The sequence below is a fragment of the Pezoporus flaviventris genome, unplaced genomic scaffold, assembly GCF_033815535.1.
Source record: "Pezoporus flaviventris isolate CSIRO_AGI_PZ_B2104156 unplaced genomic scaffold, CSIRO_AGI_Pfla_v1 ptg000136l, whole genome shotgun sequence".
Lineage (NCBI taxonomy): Eukaryota > Metazoa > Chordata > Aves > Psittaciformes > Psittacidae > Pezoporus > Pezoporus flaviventris.
Genome location: NW_026892684.1, coordinates 472250 through 493626, shown reverse-complemented (window position 1 = coordinate 493626; position 21377 = coordinate 472250). Strand labels below are relative to the sequence as shown.

General features: G+C 43.2%; 1 pseudogene; it reads left to right on the top strand.

The window, feature by feature from the left end:
- The first annotated feature begins 4973 nt into the window (after positions 1–4973).
- Positions 4974–21377, top strand: part of LOC133282711 (epithelial splicing regulatory protein 2-like) — a 58193-nt pseudogene continuing 41789 nt past the window's right edge.

The following is a 21377-nucleotide window of genomic DNA, read 5'->3' as shown; positions in this document are numbered from 1 at the left end:
ACAGCATTTTTGAACTCAAATGGTAGTGGAACACTGGTTAGCTGTTCAAACCTAGAAAGGGGCCTGAACTGGATTTGAGCAGTTATTTTGGCATAAAGCCTCAGTAATCATGTCTCTGCTTCTACTAAATCATGTTCGATACATGTTTTCTCCCTTATGGAGCCTTACCTCTGGGACACAGATGCTGCAAAATTAGTTTGCACAGTGAATACTGTGTAGCTGGGGGATCAGATTGTTGGGATGTCGTCTTTCCTGAGCAGGGTGTAACTATGTAAAGTGTTGATGATAAAACAAACCAACCCTTTCACCCCCCATACACAAGTTAAAAGACAGCATAAAGATATTGTCTGAATTTCAGGTCAACTTGTAACTTGCTTTTGGGCGTGGTTGTTTTGTAGTTGCAAGCTACTGATGAGAGCAGTGGATGGCTACTGCATCATGCGGTTAATTATTGCTTTGTTTGTAAGGTGATGCTTTCCTGGGAGGGAGTGAAACAAGGGGGTACAAAATCACAAAATGGAATATAGAAACCTTTAGAATTAGATTTAAGTAATGTTAAGTTTAATGGCTTTGTAACAGTAGCAATGGAAAATTACTGAGGTGCATGACACATAGAGAAACAAAATAGAGTACAGCTAGAGAACATACTGAGAATTCTCACAAGATAAATCGTTATAGTTGTGACATAGTTTAAGAAAAACAGTCTAGAAGAACAGGACACAGGGATAAGGAGTATCTGGGAACCGCAGGTGTCCAGGATGGGCTACAGTTAAACTAACTGATAAGTAGGAGGACAGGAGGATTATTATGTCTCTGGTGCTAATGAACCAATTAAACTGGTATGAGCATCTACTGCGCATGCTTCAAAGGCTGCCAGAAGTGATGAAGATTGTTGGAAGAAGTAAATGACCCTCAGAGACCACCACCACAATTCTGTATGCATGCGAGGAACTTTCTGGAAAATTATGTAATCCATACGTAGCCTCATGAATATGTATGTATGTTCAGTGGCTATAAAAGGACGGCTTGTGTGGCAATGGGGAGACACACGTTAGGAGGAGCTATCCCCCGTGTCTCCTGGCACCACAATAAAGAATACCTGCTTGTCAGCTTGAAAACTTTGTTGGCAATTTTGTTCCTGGAGTTTTCTTCATATCAGGAGTAACATCAAGAGGGAAGCTTAGAATAATTTTATCTGTCCTTTGGAAAGTTCAGCTAACAAGCTACTATTTACTGATTAGATACATGTAGGTACTATAATACATTAGTTGACTATTATGAGCAAGGAATTTAACACTGGTATGGAGTAATAAAAGGCTAGAAATGTTGTAGAAGGATGGAAAATAACATTGAACAAGACAGATTGAGCCCTTTCCTCTTGAATTAACCTACTGGGGGTTATCCATTCTACAGGTAGGGAAAAGTTGTGGTTTAGCTAGTGTTTGTAGTGCTGTATCTCTACCAACAACTTTCATTGACTTGGATACAACTTGATTAAAATTTCACTTTTGAAGGTATTAGACCACATTTGTTTGGCTTTTCTTAGCATATAATTTTTGAAATATTAGTATATCCTGATGGGTAGCTTTTTTCAAAGGTGCCATAGGTGAAGAAAGGCTATTGCAACATCAGTGTTGTGATTGGTCTTGAAAGGTTTTGTTTTGTTTTGCTTTGCTTTTTCTTTCAAATATTTCATAGCCTTTATTATAGCTAGTTCAGTTGTTGAACATGGCCAGTATAATAGCATAACCTTTTATATGAACTAATAATTCTGCTATATTGTCCTAATTGTTCTTTTTACCATACTGTTAGTTTTCTTATTTTCTATTCCACAAATGCATATAGATGCATAGAGTTTATTTGCCTCCCTTTATCAGGAGCCCACACCTGTTCTCCATCATGGTTTTGTTGGGTTTTTTTTTTGTCTTAAGATAAGACAAGTGGCAAGTGGTTGTTCTGTGGAATTATCTGTGTCAGTACAATGAAATTTATCCCTTTTTATTTTTCAGTTTAGTCAGCTGGTATCCAGTGATTTGAAAGTACTTGGAAGGAGCAATTATACACTCTGCAGTGATGGCCAGTTACTTATTTGACAAGTCCTCCATCCAAAAACTTCTAAGAAGGTATGAGATCAGAACTGATGCAGAAGGGCAGTACCGTGCTTTAAGGACATCAAAGAAGATAACTTACATGAGTTTGAGATGAGCAACACAATTCAACCTTGAGAACTGTGGTATTCCAAGAATATTTAAGATGATCCCCACCCTGTCTCAACCTTGAGTAGCAGAGTAGTTCTTGGCATTTGCTCTTGGAAGTCAGCTATGGTACTTGAGGACTCCCAAATGAGCATAATAAAGAGAATAATTAGGAAAGAGGATAGAGAGAGGAACAGTACAAGTACTTTGAATTTTGGGTCTTGGGAAACAGAAGCAAAGGTACAGGTCTAACCTCAGCAGAGGGGATGGACAACTATTGACTTGCCCTGGAGAATGGCAGTGGTTCCCCATCTGCATTTATTCAGTAGGAAGTATTGCTATAGCTTATTTGCTACTCTCACGTGAAGCAGGAGTTTCCACTTCAAGTTCCTGCAAGGGCTTAAAGCAGACTGTCTTGCACAGGGAGAAGAATCTTGCCTTTGTGTATGGTGGTGGCTCATAGGTTAGCCTGTTTGGCAGGGTCTGCAGGAACCCCACAGAAATGGGAGCTGCTGACATGGAAGGAGTTGACTGATCAGGGTTTGGGGGGTTTTTGTTTGTTTGTGGGGTTGGGTTTTTTTTGGGAGGGGGGTTCCTCCCTATAAGGGTATTGGCTCATGCTGAGTTTCTACAAATATTCATTTGTCATTTGTGTTGTATTAAAACATAACACTGACTATGAAAAGCACATGTTTGTGTAGGGATGAAGCAAGAAAGGAATCAGGAATGATATTTAACATCCAAACACGATAGTACTTTTTTGTGGGTAATTCTGTGTATTTCTCTTTTGAAACAAATGGATTGAAACAAATGGATTAAAACAAAGCAAACGTTGTAATGCTGTGGAAGAAATAATTGTCCATACCAGATAAAAGAATGGATCTGATCATGTGTTGTCTCTTAATACTGCATTTCTTTCTCTCTCTCTTTTTTTTTTCCTTTCTCCTCCTACAATGCTTTTTAATTTGTAAAAGCTTATTTCTTCCTGCACATTAAATGTTAATAAGCCTCAGACCTTGGCTCTTGCTTTTTCTACTCTTATAAGAAGCATTACTTTGTGACTTTTTGTAATTCTTTATTTACAAAGGTGGGTGCTGTTTGACTAGACCAAAAGCAAACTTCTATACAGTAAAATAGTTTGAGAGTGAGAAAACAGTGATTTAAGCCAGCATTATCTGGGGTTTATTCCTTGAAGAAACAAGCAAATCTTGGAGTGAAGGGCTACTTAAGCATTTGCTTAACAATCTTAGATAGTTCTTATCCAGTACAGGACAGTAATGAAGACATGTCTTTAAGTTGCTGGAAGATATTTGGTATGCTTTAACAATATTTATTTAAACTGTTATCATGTTTCAGTGCAATATTGCTTTTTGGTGTAGCCTCAAAAGAGAAAATATAGTATCCTAAATGGGAGTATTTATAAAACAACAAAATGTAGAGATTTTGTTTAGGTTTGTTGTTTTGTGGGATATTTTTCTCTCTCTTTTTTTCTTCCCAGCTGTTTTGCAGGTCTGCCTCTGAGAAGCTTTTTGGGTTTGCTCATCTAGAGATCTAATTCTGTCAGGCTATGGAATTTGAACTATGTTACAAAGGAATTAACTGGTCTATCATAGACAAGCTGATGACATACAACTATGTGATTTTTGAGACTGCCTCATTCAGTCCAAAAATATTAATCAGAATATAAAGGAATGGTGTGTATAAAACTTTTTTTTGCCTGTCTTGTAGAACTTCCTGCTGTCAGACTGCTTCTATTCCTTTTATGATCTGCGCAAAGAATTTCACACTTGCTACCCTAGTTCAGCCGCCATGAAAGATCAGAGTATTGAGACCATGGCAGAATGTATCCTTTTGCTGCAGCTTATACACCAGAATCAATTATGCTTCCTTCAGTTTTATCTCTGTGATCATTACAGGTTTTAATCTTTTGAACTAAAAATTGTCAAATAAAATAGAAGGAATATTCACTTAAGTGTGCATTGGGGGAGCAGCTCTGCTTGTAATATATTTTTGTTTTCAATTTGAGTCTAACACTGAGTTCTAAACCATATTTAGTAAACCCACCAAAGAAAAACATCACTTGTATTAATCTTGAAGGGCTTAACTATCAGTGGGCCTGGAGAATTGACTTCAGGGGTCAACCCTAACGATTCTATGATTCTATGATACTTATGGGTTGAAAACCAACATGTTCATTTATTGTTCGTACCTAAAGGGAGAAACTCCTACTGCATTAACCAAGGCAGAGCCCAAGCTATAGTAGAAGCTTAAATTTTGTGCCACCTCTTCAGTATTCTGATATACCTCCTAACAGGCCAGAATGAGAAACTTCCAAGTGCTGTTTGGAAGAACTTTTCTTGTGACTGATGTGTGTACATCTGTGTGTATATGTATATATAGAGTGAGTTTAATTTAGCATATCTGTCACTTTATATGTTCTAGATTCTCAACACTGAGAAAGCATATTTTACTTTTATTTAGAGGTATAAGGAAATTAAAATCTGCATTTCTGAAATGATAGGAAGGTCTCACAAATTTACATCTGCATGGAAGTTGAGAAAGTGGTAAACAGTGTGAGATCCAAGATCTCACTAAAGGGGATTCTGTAGTATAATTGTATTATATTAAAAATGAAATTAAATTCTGGACAGTAGCATTTTCTTTTTCAATCTATAAACTCCATGTTAAAGACTGATTTCCCTACTATTCTTACACAGTTGTTTATTAAATGTGTTAAAGAGTCAAGCTAAGTTTATTTTTGTTGGCTTTACCTTCCAGAGGTGGTGTGGCTCTTTGTCTGAATGCTCAAGGAAGAAGAAATGAGGAGGCATTAGTTCAGTTTGTCAGTTCTGAGCAGAGAGATCTCACACTGGAAAGGCATAAGCATCACATGGGTAGCAGATACATTGAGGTAAAAAGTAGTGACTTGAAACAAATCTTTGGAGAGCAACCTGAATATTTTACAGTTTTAAATGCGAACAAACTGCACTTGCATACTGGTACTTTGAGCAAAACAGAATTCTCTCACATGTGGAATGAGTGTGTGTGTGAGTTGAATGTTTTCATTTTCATGTGTGTTTTTTTAATTTCTTTTTCTCTTTAAGGTTTACAAAGCAACTGGGGAAGAATTCTTAAAAATTGCAGGAGGTAAGTGATGCTGGAGTTCAGTGTTCATAGGAGTATTTTACTAGTTGTAATTTTTTTGTTTTCTTGACTGAGTACCCAAACAGATAATGAAGTAACTTTTCCTGTTCTGCTTTCCAAGAATGCTTGACCCTATCAGGTTCCAGTTTCACTTGGTTGCATGTTGGCTGTGATGTTCACTGCCAGGTCTTGCTGTTAGGGAGGAAGATGAGCCTTTGCAGTAGTCTACCTTATATAAGTTCGCACTAATCCTGTCTTTGTTCCAAGTTCATTAAAATATGAGATGCTTTCAGAGTAAGGGATTTTCACTTCAAAGTAGATTTCAGGGAGTTAGTAGTGTCTCAGGTCTTCTGTCACTTTATTGCTATAGCTGTTTATCTATCTCTTGTATTCCTCTTTTATGCTTTGCTATTCCTGCATCCTATGGAAATGCTGAGGTGAGTAGCTTGAGAGAGGACGCCTTCAACACCTAAGCAGGGGGAAGCTCAGCGTCCAGGAGCCTCAACTCAGAGCAGCAAGAGCCACCGAGGAAGCCTCGAGTCCTCGACAGGACTTGCCCAGGAGCCGGCAGCTCAGCTGACGCGAGCAGCTAATTCACAGGGGGCGGAGCCAGGAGGAGTGGCACCATCCCTGACTGGTTAAAAACCTGCCCCAGGGAGCACGAGCGAACGTAAACGCGGCAAATGGGGGGGAATCAAGAAAACTTGGATTGTAGTTCACGCGGGCAGGTGAGCACTCGCCCTATGACCAAAACCCAGTCTGGGAGCTCTGCTCTGTTTGGCTCGGCGGTGGCCAGCATAGGCACCCCAACAGAGCCAATAAGAGGGGTGGCTGCAGTGCAGAGCTCGGAGTGTAGAGTGCCTGCATTGGTCTCGTGAGGCAAGGGTGCATAATGAGCAGGGATGCACTGGGTGCTCCCTGGTGGAGGTCCTCCTGCAGCAGGTGGCTGAGCTGCGGGATGGTATTAAAAGGTTGCAAGATCTCAGGGTATCTGAGAGGAAGTAGGAACGCTTGCTCCAGGCCCAAACTGTGTAGGGGCCTCAAGCTTCCCCTGTAGCTCATGGAGGAAAGAAGGAGGCCGTTAACCCTGCAGATCATAGTGGTAGGGGACTCTACTTTGAAAAGAACAGAAGCACTCATCTGTTGGCCTGACCCAGTCTCAAGGGAGGTGTGTTGACTACCAGGGGCACGGATCAGGGATGCTGCATAGAGGCAGCCTGCTCTAGTAAATCCCACTGACTATTAGCCACTTCTAGTAATCCATGTGGGTGCTACTGATATAGATAGCAGTAGCCTGGAGAACATTAAGAAGGACTACAGAGCCCTGGGAGAGGTGGTTAGGGGCTCTGGAGCTCAGATAGTCTTTTTGTCAATTCTCCAGGATACAGGGGAGGACCTAAAAAAAGCTAGGGGGATTAGCCAAGTTAATAAATGGTTAGAAGGGTGGTGTCATAGTCAGGGATTTGGGAGTCTTGAACACGGAACCTAAGTTTGTAGGCCAGGTCTAGTGGGGGCTGGTGGAGCTGGTCTGATAAGGAAGGGAAAGAGCAGTTTTGGTAGGAGGCTTGCCAGACTGGTCAAGGAGGCTTTAAACTAGATGTGTTGGGGGAGGGGGGCATCATTCCATTCCAACACTACCAGTCAGTTGCCAGCACCTATAATAAATGCTAGGAGCAATGTAGAGATATTCCAGCAACTCCAGCCAATGAGCTGGCTTCATTTGGAGCTCAGCTCAGATGCCTCTAAACAAACACCTGTAGCATGGGGAACAAACAAGAGGAATTAGAGATGTGTGCATGTCTACAGGGGTATGATATAATAGGCATCACAGAAACATGGTGGGATGGCTCCTATGACTGGAGTGTTGGAATGGAAGATTACAGGCTCTTTAAAAAAGACAGGCCTGGCAGATGGGGAGGGGGAGTTGCCCGTTATGTTAGGGATAGGCTGGAGAGTATGGAACTCTGTCTAGGGACAGGTGAGCAGTCAACAGAGAGTTTGTGAGTCGGGGTTAAAGGGAGAACAGCGATGGAAGACGTTACTGTGGGGATCTGTTACAGACTGCCTGATCAAGAGGACTCTGTTGATGAAGCACTGTATATACAAATAGGAACAGCCTCATGCTCACAGGCCCTTGTCCTCATGGGGGACTTCAACCACCCTGATATCTCTTGGAGGGACCGTACAGCCCGGCACAAGCAATCAAGGAGGTTCCTCGACTGTGTGGAAGGCAACTTCCTTCTGCAAGTAATAGAGGAGCCAACAGGTAGAGGTGCCATGCTTGACCTTGTGCTCACCAACAAGGAAGGGCTGGTTGGAAATGTGACTCTCCAGGGCAGCCTTGGATGCAGCGATCATGGCATGGTGACTATAAGGCTGGTGAGGCACTGGAATGGGTTGCCCAGGGATGTTGTGAATGCTCTATCCCTGGAGGTGTTCAAGGCCTGGTTGGACAGAGCCTTGGGTGACATGGTTTTGTGTGAGGTATCCCTGCCTGTGGCAGGGGGGTTGGAACTAGATGATCTTAAGGTCCTTCCCAACCCTAACTATTCTATGATTCTAATTGACTGACCAGCATGATCTGGCTGACCATATGTTCTTTTTCTACCAGGCACCTCCAATGAAGTAGCCCACTTCCTATCTAAGGAGAATCAAGTCATCATCCAGATGAGAGGCCTTCCCTTCACTGCTACTCAGGAGGATTTCTTGCGGTTCCTGGACCGGAGTTCCCAGTCACAGGAGGGAAAGAGGGACTTCTCTTTGTCAAATACCCACATGGCAAGCCCACAGGAGATGTGTTTGTGTTACTTTCCTGTGAAGGATGTGCAGAAAATGCACTTAAAAGGCACAGTGAGATACTTGGAAAATGTTATATTGAACTCTTCAGGAGCAGAGCAGCAGAAGTCCAACAGGTTGTAGCTGTTGACTGTGAGACTCAAAACAGTTAAATCTTTTCTTCTAACACTTACATGCAAATATGTTGTAGACAACTATGAAAGTCTATTACATTAAAGATGTCAAGTTCTAGAAAGGACAGTATGTGCTTCCTAATTGCCATAGAGAATTGCACAGCATTTCTAACATCAAGTCCAAATCTGGATGCATTAAATCAGATTTTCTTCCAACTGCTTTGTTAGAAAATAAGAATTACCAGCATGTATTTAAGTATATAATTGCAACCCTGGACTTTAGCAGGGCAAACTTTGGCCTTTTCAACAATTGCTAGGGGAAATCCCATGGGCAAGGCTGCTTGAAGGTAAAGGGGCCCAAGATAGTTGGTTGGCATTCAAGGATTGCTTTTTCCGAGCTCAAGATCAGAGCATCCCGACACATAGGAAGTCAAGGAAGAGGGCCAGGAGACCTGCGTGGCTAAATAGGGAATTGCCGGGTATGCTCAAGTGGAAGAGGAGAGTTTACAGGTCATGGAAGGAGGGGCTGGCCACTTGGGAGGAATATAAGGCTGATGCTAGAGGATGTAGGAAGGCAGCTAGGATGACTAAGGCCTCCTTAGAATTAAATCTGGTGAGAGGGGTCAAGGACAGCAAAAAGAGCTTTTTCAAATACATGGCAGATAAAACTAACACCAGAGGCAATGTAGGCCCACTGATGAACGGGATGGGTGCCCTGGGGACAGAAGATGCAGAGATGGCAGAGTTACGGAATGCCTTCTTTGTCTCTGTCTGCTCTGCCGGAGGCAGTCCTGAAGAGTCCTTTACCCCTGAGACCTCAGATGAAGTCAGGTCAACGGAGCGGTTTGCCTTAGTCGACAAGGAATGGGTTAGAGACCAGTTGAGCAACCTGGACATCCATAAATCCATGGGTCCAGATGGGATGCACCCGCAGGTGCTGAGGGAACTGGCGGAAGTCATTGCTAGACCACTCTCCATCATCTTTACCAACGGGAGAGGTGCCTGAGGACTGGAGGAAAGCAAATGCCACTCCAGTCTTCAAAAAGGGCAAGAAGGAGGACCCGGGTAACTATAGACTGGTCAGCCTCACCTCCATCCCTGGGAAAGTGATGGAACACCTTATCCTTGGTGCCATCTTAAGGCATATCAAGGATAAGAGGGTTATGAGGGGCAGTCAACATGGCTTCACCAAGGGGAAATCATGCTTGACCAATCTCTTAGCCTTTTATGAGGAAATAACACGGTGGATGGATGATGGCAGAGCGGTGGATGTGGTCTACCTTGACTTCAGCAAAGCATTTGACACAGTCTCCCACAGCATCCTCACAGCTAAATTGAGGAAGTGTGGTCTGGATGATCAGGTAGTGAGGTGGACTGTGAACTGGCTGAAGGAGAGAAGCCAGAGAGTTGTAGTCTATGGGGCTGAGTCTAGTTGGAGGCCTGTAACTAGTGGAGTGCCTCAAGGGTCAGTACTGGGACCAGTATTATTTAATATATTCATCAATGATTTAGATGAGGGAATTGAGTGTGCTATCAGCAAGTTTGCTGATGACACTAAGCTGGGAGGAGTGGCTGACACACCAGAAGGCTGTGCTGCCATCCAGCGAGACCTGGACAGGCTGGAGAGTTGGGCAGGGAATAACTTGATGAAATATAACAAGGGAAAGTGTAGAGTCCTGCATCTGGGCAGGAACAACCCCAGGTTCCAGTATAGGTTGGGGAACGACCTGTTAGAGAGCAGTGTAGGGGAGAGGGACCTGGGGGTCCTAGTGGACGACAGGATGACCATGAGCCAACACTGTGCCCTTGTGGCCAAGAAGGCTAATGTCATCCTGGGGTGTATTAGAAGGGGGGTGGTTAGCAGGTCGAGAGAGGTCCTCCTTCCCCTCTACTCTGCCCTGGTGAGACCGCATCTGGAATATTGTGTCCAGTTCTGGGCCCCTCAGTTCAAGAAGGACAGGGACCTGCTGGAGAGAGTCCAGCACAGGGAAACTAAGATGATTAAGGGAGTGGAGCAACTCCCTTATGAGGAAAGACTGAGGGAGCTGGGTCTCTAGTTTAGAGAAGAGGAGACTGAGGGGTGACCTTATAAGTGTCTATAAATATATAAAGGGGGAGTGTCACAAGGATGGAGCAAACAATGATAGGACAAGGGGTAATGGGTGCAAACTGGAACACAAGAGGTTCCACTTAAACTTGAGAAGAAACTTCTTCTCAGTGAGGGTGACAGACACTGGAACAGGCTGCCCAGGGAAGTTGTGGAGTCTCCTTCCCTGGAGACATTCAAAACCCGCCTGGACACAGTCCTGTGTAACCTTATCTAGGTGTTCCTGCTCCGGCAGGGGGATTGGACTAGATGATCTTTCGAGGTCCCTTCCAATCTCTATCATACTGTGATACTGTATTTGATTTTTGGTGAAAGGAGTGAAATATCTCTTTTCCTAAGATGTCAATGCATTTCCATGCAATCTCTCTCTCACTCCCCCCATTTCCCCCCTCCCCTCCCCCCCCCTCCCCGGAGGGATGGGGAGGAGAATCGAAAGAATGTAACTCCCACGGGTTGAGATAAGAACAGTCCAGTAACTGAGGTATAACACAAGCCACTACTGCTGCCACCAATAATAATAATGATAAGGGAAATAACAAGGGAAGGGAATACAACTGCTCACCACCCTCTGACCGATACCCAGCCCGACTAAGCAGTGAACTAGCCCTTCTGGGTAACTGTTCCCAGCTCTACATTCTGGACATGACGTGCTGTGGTATGGAATAGCTCTTTGGCTAGTTTCGGTCAGGTGTCCTTTCTCAGCTTCCTCCTGGCTTCCCGTCCTCCCTGGCATAGCATGAGACTCACAAAGTCCTTGGTCAGACTAAACATTACTAAGCAGCAACTGAAAACATTGGTTTTATCAGTGCTGTTCCCAGGCTGAAAGTCACTAACACAGCACTGCACCAGCTCCTTAGGACAAAAAAGGACTGCTACTGCTGAACCCAGGAGATCTATATACATATAAGGGAGAAGATTTCTGGCCTGAAATGTGGTACAAGTAGATTCTTGAAAAAAGTCTTCTCTTGAGATTAACTCCTTAGGCAGAATCCGTATTGACATAACTAAAACTTTGTAACCTCTTTTTTGATACCTCTTTAAGTGGAATGTGTTTTCTTTTTTCTTGATAGTCATCACTAAATGTTTTTCAGCATTAGGCCCCTTTGTCATTTTGGGAATGAGTCCAAAGAAAATAAAATGTTGAGGTCAAGGTGGTCTGTAGTTCTTTATCTTTGTTTTTAAACATAATTTCCCTCCCCCCCCCAAAAAAAAAGAAAAATTAAAAAAAAACAACCAAACAAAAAACCTGCACAAACAAAAAAAAAAGCTCACAGAAAACAAAAGCACCCTCACTTAACTGGTTAAGTTTTATGAATTAATTAGAGCCACTATTTTTACTTTTTAGTTATTTCACATCTCAGTTCTTTTAAAATTACTGGTTTTAATTTATGCTATTTTAAGAACTGTATGTGCCAACACTGGTTTATTGGGATAAAAATGTTTTTTCAGATATTCCTTTTTGGGATATTTTAAATTGAACTGTAATCTGATTTTAACTTTTTTATAATGAACTTAGAAAGGTCTGTTTTTAGGGTCTAGCAAATTTAAATGTCTTAGATTTCACCTTTCCCCTTTTGAGTTTGTAACTTTCAGATGCTCAAAAGGAAGCTGTCTGCAATCATTTAGCTGAAGAATGTTTGATTTTGGGGTGTTTGGTTTTTTTTGTTTGGTTGGTTTTTTTGGTTTTGTGGGTTTGATTTTTTTTTTTTCCCTTCTGATGTTGGAAGCGGATTTATTTAAATGTGTGAAATAGTATGGTTAGAATTGATTTGTGCTCATGCTAGATGATATGTAAATCTTTATCCATGTGCTTTTTTTTTTTTGCCAACAGGTACTTAATCAATATATGTCAATATCTCTTATTCCTACTCTCCCAACTCCCATCATTCCTGTCATACCCCCACCATACACCATTGCCACAGGTAGCATACGTGACTGTGTCTGTCTCGGAGGCCTTCCCTACTCTGCTGGCACTGATGACATCCTGGAATTCATGGGAGATGCCACAGGAGATATCAAGCCCCATGGAGTTCATACGGTTGTTAATCAACCGGTAACAGTGTTTTGGATGGGAGAATTAACTTTCCTGTTATTGAACATGGTTAGTAGTCAGAGAAGCTTAGCTTACCTGTTATTGACTGTGCTTTTAGGTCTTCTGTAGCCTTGAGATAATACTGTGTTCTGTTTGTGTCTTTTCCTCATTTCTTTTCCCCTTTTACATACACACTTGCTTTTCTTCCTATATATGCATGAATAAGACTGGGGAGGATGAAGCTCTTTCTTTAAGGATAGCTTTATCCTGGAGGCTGTCTTAAATAGTCCCTTAAGTTTCAGGCAAATGCTGGAAATACACAAGGCAGAAATGTCTCATGTTAAGGTAGCATAGCTGCTCTGTCAGCTTGAGGGTTTCTACTCAGTGATAACAGGGTTGTTTGGGTGGTATCTGTGGAAAAATGAAGTTTTTCTAACTTCTAACTTGATTAGACACTTACCAGGCTTTAAAGAAAGACAAGTTTTTCATGTTGTCTTGTGTTTAAAAATGAGCTTCATTAGCCACAGAAATATTGAGGTGTTAAATGAGATACTATAGTTGTTTTGTGGTTTTGTTAAGAAAGTTGTTAATATTCTATATATACAGCAATGTCTGTCAGGTCACAGAAAATCAAACCTTAAAATCAATGTCTCCTGTAGTTACAGACTTCACTAAAGCAGGTCTGGATTTTTATACTATTGTATATTACCTAGAAAGTAGCGAGAAGAATGTGAAGTCGGACTCTTCCTACATCTTACTGATGCAAGGAATAGTAACGGACTAAGAAAAGAGTTAAGAGTTTTCTTCAAACTATACGTTGTCTTAACTTAAAATAGGGAACAGGTATGTTCTTGTTCTTGCTAGTTAAACTATAAGCCAGAATAGAATAGGTAGCCAAAACACATTGTTTAAAATCAGAGACCCTTTTCCCTCAAGAAGATGAATGTCTGACAGAAATTTGTTTCAACTAGTTTCTATAAGACTTGAGGTTGCCAGCTGGGGAAACTGTGCCAAGGGTGAAAAGTGCACCATGAGGAAGACTGCTTACTTCATCTTGAAGACCCCTGCCCATGACCATTGGAGGGCAGTGCGCAAGCGCCAAAAGGGAGGAGACTTATGATAATAAGTACCTAAACTAATTATAATATCCCTGCTGAACTCTCGGGAACCTAATGAATATGTATGTTTGTGTATAATAAATATCCAGCTTGTTGAGCTCTTGGTGTGCGAGTTAGGAGGAGCAATTCCTCTCGCACCCAGCACCGCAATAAACATACCTGCTTTATAACTCTGTGAGTTATGAAGTTCTGTTCCGTAAATCATTACAGAATAAGAGACAGCGTTAATAACCTGCATAAAGGAAAATTCCAATTGGGTGAAAAGGAAAGAAAATGACATAATCAGAAATGGAAATTAGTTACGCACCAGAACAGGTTCCCAGAGATGCTGTGGAATCTTAACCCCTGGGGCTGTCCAGATTTCAAATGGAGAAAACCATGAGTGTCCTGATGTAAAACTTGAAAATTAGCTCTGCTTTGAACAGCTTTTGAATTAGAGGGCTCCAAACTTTGTCTCCATGCTAAATTACTCTCTTCCTGAAGAAGATGGAAAGTAGTGTTGCGTTAACTGGCTGCTGGTTATGTGAGTCTTGCCTTTCTGCTCCTAAAAATAAGTGTTGAGTTATTAGTCACTGGTGCCAGGTGAGGAAGAACAATACAGATTGTTAGTAGGCATTTGATCTTTGTCCTTTCTGCATTTCTTGTTTCCTAGCTGTTTTAATAACAGATTGACTTATGATTATTTCCCCCCTCCCATAGGTGATAGTTGACTATCAAGTGATGCTTTTATCCAAATGAAATCTGCTGACAAAGCCTTTATGGTAGCTCAGAAATGTCACAAAAAGTGTTGAAGGACAGTTATGTGGAAGTATTCCAGTGTTCAGGAGAGGAGATGAACTTTGTTTTAATGGGTGGTACTTTAAATCGGAGTGGCTTATCCGTGTTAAGTTACCATGTAAGTCTCCAATTCTTCAGCTCTTTGCTGCTAAAGGCTGAAATGTGGTAGGTGCTGAAGCTTTGTGGCCTGTTGTTGTTTAAGCCTAGCCTGTAACTCGGAACCATGCAGCTGTTCACTCACTCCCCCCCTTCTTCCTCCCCCCACTCCCAGAGGTGTGGGGAGGAGAATCAAAAGAATTTAAAGCCCACAAGTTGAGATAAGAACAGTCCAGTAACTAAGGTATAACACAAAGCCACTACTGCTACCACCAATAATAATAATGATAAGGTGAATAACAAGGGGAGAGAATACAATTGCTCACCACCCGCTGGCCAATACCAAACACGACCTGAGCAGGGATCTGGGCCTTCTAGGTAACTCTCCCCAGTTTATATACTGGGCATGATGTGCTGGGGTATGGAATACCCCTTTGGCTAGTTTAGGTCACGTGTCCTGTCTCTGCTTCTTCCTGGCTTCCAATGCCCCTCTTCACTGGCAGAGCATGAGACTGAAAAATCCTTCATCAGAGTAAACATTACTTAGCAATAACTAAAAACATTGGTGTGTTATCAGCGTTCTTCTCAGGCTAAAGTTCAAAACACAGCACTGCACCAGCTATTAAGGAGAAAAATGACTGCTACATCTGGACCCATGACATGGCCTTTTATCTGTTGACTTGGGTTTTGCCATGATCAATAATCATCCATCTGTATACATGCTGAGATTGAAATTGTTCCCTTTGGGCAATAATGGGACTGATCAGATGCATTTTTATTGTATTTTTGGTGATGAGTAGAGGGCAATAAGGCCTTGCCAGTGAAATTGTCTCACACTTTGCTTTTTGTGGGTGTACTGTTCTTTTGAGTTCTGCAGTGGACTTGCCTGTAGTGAAACCTACTTGGAATTAGAGGGATTTTTTAAAAGGGGGAGAAATTCTGTATTCTAGGTGCTGATGAGTGCTCTTGCTGTCTTGCCTTAGAGCATTGAGAAGGTACTCCTTGAGCTTACTTTTGAAGGAAAGCACCCACTGGCATGATATGCTAACAGAACATAGTGGTGATGTTGGATGTTTTTTTATTTTAGATTACAGTGGACCTTATTGTGGCACTATAATGGCTCTTTACCATTTTAATTAATTTCAATACCAAATCACAAAGCAGGTACTGATATATACTTGAAAAACAGCAAAAAACTGCCAAATATAGTATATAAAAAGAATTTGACTGCATGCCAAGCCAAACTTACACCTGATTTGTATCTGAACACTTTGCTCATCAGAATGCATCAGACTAGTGATCTAGTGGGGTATTTTTTTCCATTTTATAGGTCCTATGAATACTTTCTGAAGTTGTAGGAGGCTTACACATGAGGATCCTGGTGCCAGCAGTTGTGGATGTCCATGTGTAGCTAAATCTTATGGTACTTCTTCCCACAAAGTACAACTTCTGTTAGAAAGAACAGAGGGTATATTGGTATGCATGCCTGCTTTCTCTATGCACACAGCTTTATGCTGTCTTTAAATAGGTGCGGTTCCCTACTTTCCATTTACATATGAACTGTTTGGCTCTAGGAGCTGTGCTCATTTTGAATGCCCCTATTGTCATTCATGGTGATGTAGCAGGGGTATCCAGGGGAGAGGCTACAGTCTTTGCACAAGTGTTCATTAATCACATCCAGATGGTATTAATCACATTATGATGAATAATTGCTATAGCAGAGATCTCTATTCTGATCCTTTTTTTGTTGCTGTGTCATCATTTGTTTTTAGGTCTTTCTCCACCAGCTTATGCTGCTTTCCAGGCAGCAGCTGTGATCCCAGCAGAGGTGACGCTTTACCAGTCGCAAGCCCTTTTACCAGCCACCAGGACTCCCCAAGCTTCTGCAGCTGCTTCTCCAACTGTTAACTACTACTCAGCTCAGGCTGCTCAGCTTTATATGAATTACACAGCTTACTATCCCAGGTAATCCCTAGATTTAACTGCTTCTCTTCACATTTCATCTTGGTGGTCACCTGTGAACAGCTCTTAAACTTGTTCTTCTGGTGCAGATAATCCTGGGAACTTGATGTTCATCAGCAGAGGCAGTAGCCATTTTAACCAGTTCTCTGTGGCCTTGTAATGAAGTTTGGCTTTTCTGTGGGTTCTGTTTGAATTTCATGATAATGTTGGTCTAATATTTAAGTGTGTTTGGCACCGGAGCAGTGTTGTCAAGGTGGTTCTGTTTCTTGGACAAATGAGAAGCTGTGTCAATACATGCCTCTACCCTCACTTTGTTCTTGTACTTACAATACTGTTTCCATACTGAAAGACTCATCATAGGTGTGTACTAGGTTTGATTTCTTATACCAGTGAGATTAAAGAACACTTTAAGTGTTTAGGCAAAGCAGATAATCTCCATGTTTTTCCCTTCCCACAGATGGTATCAATATTGCTCACTGAAGTCCAGTACTTGGGGAAATAGCTTGTTTGTTGATAGCTCTTAGGCTTCTGATACTAGCCTGAGTATCTGGTAAATTGCAAGGTGGGCCCTGACCAGAGCTGCTACTTTGCCCATCATTTTGTGGCTCGGAAGTACTAGATTTGAGCCCTTGCCTACTTTTTATACTACGATTTTCCTTCTTCTCCCCACTTTTTTTCTTTATGGTGTTATTAACAATCTTAGAACAAGTTATCTGCAGTTACTATTTTTCTCCTCCCCTGTGAACTAACAAATGCCACTTTGTCTTCAACTACAAATGTTAGCTGTTTTCCTTTGCCTCCCTTATCAAAAATTAATTATCAGATGCTGAAGAAAAATTTTAAAAAGTCCCCAAAGCAGTCCACATCAGGGCTGCTTGGTTTTCCATGATTTTTTGGCTTATTCTCAAATTTAAATTATTTTCATCTTTGCCTATTTCAAGTATTAAACCCAGTTAATTTCATAATAACTTCGCCTCTCTTTCAGTCCTCTAGTATCCCCCACCACAGTGGGGTATCTTGCAGCTCCTCCAGGAGCTGTTGCTGCTGCTGCTGTCACTGCTACCCACCCTCCGATTCTGCCCCAGCCTGGAGCATTGGTTCATATACAGAGCTTGCCATATAACACAGGAATGAAGGAGATACTTAGTTTTGTCCAGGGGTATCAGGTCAGTATACATCCCCTCTCCTTGATACTGAATTTGGATCCCAGAGTAATGATAAGTGAGGATCAAACTGAGCTGTAAGCGGCGAGGAGAAGCAGACAGGCCAACCCAATATGGGTGATAAGCAACTTCTAGTTTATTTGTGACGCAGTTCACACATATATAGGAGTGGTATTCAGCCACTCCTTCTTGGCACAACAGTATTGGTTAGCCCCCCTGTCCTGGGTTCAGCAGTAGCAGTCATGTTTTTCCTTTGTGTTAACTGGTGCAGTGCTGTGTTTTGACTTCTAGCTTGAGAACAGTGTTGGTGAAGCCGATGTTTTCGGTTGTTGCTAAGTGATGTTTACCCTGACCAAGGACTCTGTGAGGCTCATGCTCTGCCAGGGAGGAGGGGAAGCTGTGAGGAAGCAGAGACGGGGCGCCTGACCCGGGCTGGCCGGGGAGGTATTCCATACCACAGCACGTCATGCCCGGGGTGGGGGGGTAACTGGGAGTTACCCGGAAGGACAGGGGCTTCCGGGTGGAACTCGCTTTCTTGGCCGGTGGTATCTCTCGATCCTCCTCCCCGTTCCTCCGGGAGCGGGGAAGGGGAGAGCCCCGGTGCGGGGGGGGGGGGGGGGGACACGGACCTCGATTGTAGTCAGCTCGGCACCACTCACTGGGAGTGAGTGAACAAGTTACCTGACTGGGTTTAAACCACGACAGTTCTTTTTGGCGCCCAACGTGGGGCACGAGGGGATGAGATAACGACAGATCTGTCCGGATTAATAGTCACTCGTCACAATGCTGATTTATTGGCTCTCAGAGTTGTTTCTCTTGATATCGCAGCTTCAGAATGTTGTAACTTACTCAGAGCCGGTATTTGCTGTGTTAGTGTTTATCAAGTGTGGGGCCTGGGCTAAGGTTTTTATCCCATTGTACTTTATGGTAATGACTTGTAATGCAATAGAATCATTGATCATGAAACTTATCTGGCTTATGTTCCCAGTGTGGTCACCACCTTTATACTTTGGGAGGTATATGATGGAGGTGCTTAGCAATTACACATCTTTTTTCTCCTTCTCAGGTGCTCAACCTGTGAAGGAGACATCCTTTTACCCTCCTAGTCGTCCCCCCAGACCATTTACATTTGAGAGTTTTGAATTTTTTGAATGGCCTTTTAATGCTGTTGAGACTTGTTTGCTGATGGTGATGGGAATCACCATGCTAACACGCATACAGAATGTGTTTTGCCCACTACTGATTTCAAGAGTTAAGCAGATTCAGGTTTGGGTCTTGTCTGGGGTCAAACGACGATGTAGGAGGACCAAGAGATTTTCCCTGAGGCTGGACAGCCATGAGTGACAGGGTGTGTGGGATAGTATGGGCAAGTATCTAGGTCAGTGGGCCCCTCCAGTACTTTGGAATTTCACTACCGAACAACTGCAAAATCCAGAAGAATTAGTAAAACACTTAAATGAGGTGTGTGGTCATTCTGGCCATACCAGAGATGGACAAATCACGGCAACGTGCTGGGGCTTGGCCTATGCTTACAGGGACTTGTTCAACACTATCCAGCACCTTCAAAAGGAAAAGAATGTCGGCGGATTTGAGGGCAAAGTGACAGTCGCTACTCAAACTTTGGCTGCAATGAACTGCGCAGCTACCCCAGTGGCAAGTACAGCAGCTGCTCAAACTTCAACTGCAACAGACAGCGCGGTTACCCCAGCTCCAAGCACAGTAGCTACACCACCCCCAGCAACAAGTACAGTCGCTACTCAAACCACAGTGATAATCACTGCAGCCAAACCAGAGGACCAATTCGTACCAATACCAGTTGCCCCTGTACGCAAGAGAACAAGCAAAAAGGAGGCAAAAAGGGTGAAGCGAGATGAAGAACCAATGAATTCACCACCCGGTCCAGAATCTGATCAGGAGTCATCATGACATGACGAAGAAGAAGAAGAAGAGGTAACTTCTCGACCTCGGACCTCAACCGAGCTGCGGAATATGCGAAAAGATTTTACCCGTCAACCAGGGGAGCACATCATCACCTGGTTACTCCGATGCTGGAACAATGGGGCCGATGGTCACGAACTAGAAGGTACAGAAGCCAAGCAGCTGGGATCACTTGCTAGAGAAGGGGGAATTGACAAAGCAATTGCAAGAGAGAAAAAGTCCCTCAGCCTTTGGAGGAGGCTCTTGGCAGCTGTGAAAGAAAGATTTCTGTACAAGGACGATGTTACGAGTCGTTCGGCCAAGTGGACTACTATAGTCAAAGGCATCCAGTCTCTGAGGGAATCAGCCATCGTAGAGATGATCTATCACATCAAGCCGAATAACGGGGATACACCTATAGATCCAGATGAAGTTGAATGTACACGACCCATGTGGCGAAAACTTACACGGAATGCACCGTCATCATATGCCCATTCATTGGCAACAGTGACCTGGAATGACATAGTACCACTAACAGTGGATGAAATGGTTCATAAACTCCGAGAGTTCGAAGACAATCTCACCTCTTCCATCATCTCAGCTGTGAAAAAACTGTCCCAGGACCTCAAACAATTGAGGGACGATGTATCTGATTTATCCAGCTCATCACGTGTACCAACACACGTCTCAGCTATTAACAAAAGGCGTCCTATTGTTCAAGAGAGGAGATACAGAAGGAATACGCCACGGGGTACCCTATGGTTTTACCTGCTGGATCACGGAGAAGACATGACAAAGTAGGATGGAAAACCTACTTCAGCTTTGGAGGAACGGGTGAGTGAACTGAAGAGGGGAGCAAGGGCCAAGACTGATCGTCCCATGAGAGCTACGGCTTCAGTCTCTGGTGAGCAGTTTCCCAGATGGAGTGGAAGAGCTGATTTTACTCCAGCTCCTGTGATAATGAAGAATAATCCCTTTCAACACGACTTAAGTGTCCAATGCTGTGACGACCATTAGAGGGGCCCTGCCTCCAGCCAGGTGGAGGTAGGGGACAATCGGATTTACTGGACTGTGTGGATCAGATGGCCTGGCACATCAGTCCCACAGAAGTATAAGGCTCTAGTAGATACCGGTGCACAGTGTACCCTGATGCCATCAAGCTGTCAAGGGGTGGAACCCATCTATATTTCTGGAGTGACAGGAGGATCCCAAGAGTTGACTGTGCTGGAGGCTGAAATCAGCCTGACTGGGAGGGAATGGCAAAAGCACCCTATTGTGACTGGTCCAGAGGCTCCATGCATTCTCGGCATAGACTACCTCAAGAGAGGGTACTTCAAAGACCCAAAAGGGTACCGGTGGGCTTTTGGTATTGCTGCTTTGGAGACTGAGGAAATTGAGCAGCTGTCCACCTTGCCTGGTCTCTCAGAAGATCCCTCTGCTGTGGGGTTGCTGAAAGTTGAAGAACAACAAGTGCCAATTGCGACCACAACAGTGCACCGGCGGCAATATCGCACCAACCGAGACTCCCTGATTCCCATCCATCAGTTGATCCGTAGACTGGAGAGTCAGGGGGTGATCAGCAGGACCCGCTCACCCTTCAATAGCCCCATATGGCCAGTGCGAAAGTCTAATGGAGAATGGAGACTAACAGTAGACTATCGTGGCCTGATGAAGTCACAACATCATTGAGTGCTGCCGTACCGGACATGCTAGAACTTCAGTATGAAATAGAGTCAAAGGCAGCCAAGTGGTATGCCACGATTGATATTGCCAATGCATTTTTCTCAATTCCTTTGGCAGCAGAGTGCAGGCCACAGTTTGCTTTTACTTGGAGGGGTGTCCAGTTCACTTGGAACCGACTGCCCCAGGGGTGGAAACACAGCCCCACCATTTGCAATGGACTGATCCAGACTGCACTGGAACAGGGGCAAGCACCAGAACACCTGCAATACATTGA